Source organism: Kryptolebias marmoratus, linkage group LG10, assembly GCF_001649575.2.
Source record: "Kryptolebias marmoratus isolate JLee-2015 linkage group LG10, ASM164957v2, whole genome shotgun sequence".
In the NCBI taxonomy this organism is placed as follows: Eukaryota; Metazoa; Chordata; class Actinopteri; order Cyprinodontiformes; family Rivulidae; genus Kryptolebias; species Kryptolebias marmoratus.
Window position 1 is genome coordinate 8,291,719 of NC_051439.1, and position 1,025 is coordinate 8,292,743.

The window sequence follows — 1,025 nt, forward strand, 5'->3', positions numbered from 1 at the left end:
ACCACCACCACCAACCACCACCCCCCAGCCTCGACCGGGGCGCACGCAGACGCTGCCGAAGCAGGGATTAAAAGTGCGCCGCGCACGTGGAGCGAGCTCTGTCCGTGCTCGCCTGACAGAGACGAAAAAATAATAAATAAAAATAAATAAATCGCCGTACGATCTCTGCGACTGCATGGCGCCTAAGCAGCTGTTTGGAGTTTAGCTCCTGCAGCAGGTGTTTCAGCGGAGGAGCGAGACCCCAAACGCTGCATTTCGGTGGAAGTTCGCTCATATCAGCACTAAAGTTTAAAGGGACGGTCTGGTCGTTTTTGAGATGATGTTTTGTCACATAGCTATCAATATTTTTGCCTTTCTTCCCAGACACCGTGCAGATAAGGTACAGTCTTTGTCCAAGCTAGACTAATGGCTAGCCAAACGAGGGCTCATTGTTTATTGTTTTTCAGGCTCAAAAACTTGAGAAAGGATGCTACATCAGCTAATATTTTTATTTTGAAGTGGAGTTCTGTCACATAGCTATCACAGCTTTGTACCTTATCGGCCGTGACATCAATCATAGCGCACGGTGCATAGAAAAAATGCAAAAATTTTATTCAGGCTAAGCTAATGGCTAACGGCCCTCTTTATGTCATTTTTTCAGGCTCTAAAAACATTAACTTTCTCAAAAACAACATATCACTGAGAAGGAACACTATATTAGCTAATATTCGTTTTTTTAAGTGATGTTCTGTCAAATAGTATTTTACGAGCCGTGATATCAGTCATAGAGCACAGAGTGTGGAGAAAAGGCGGGAAGTCTTTGTCCAAGTTAGGCTAATGGCTAGCCAAACGAGGGCTTGTTGTTTATCGTTTTCAGGCTCTAAAAACAGGTCTTTCTCAAGTCGACATACCAGCGTGAAAGAACGCTACATTAGCTAATATTAAGCCGCCATGATTTTTGCATAACGCCGTTTGTTTAGTCAGCACACGTACGTTTGATGCAAACTTTCAGAAAACGGCGACAAAGAAAACAAATTACGTTGCAC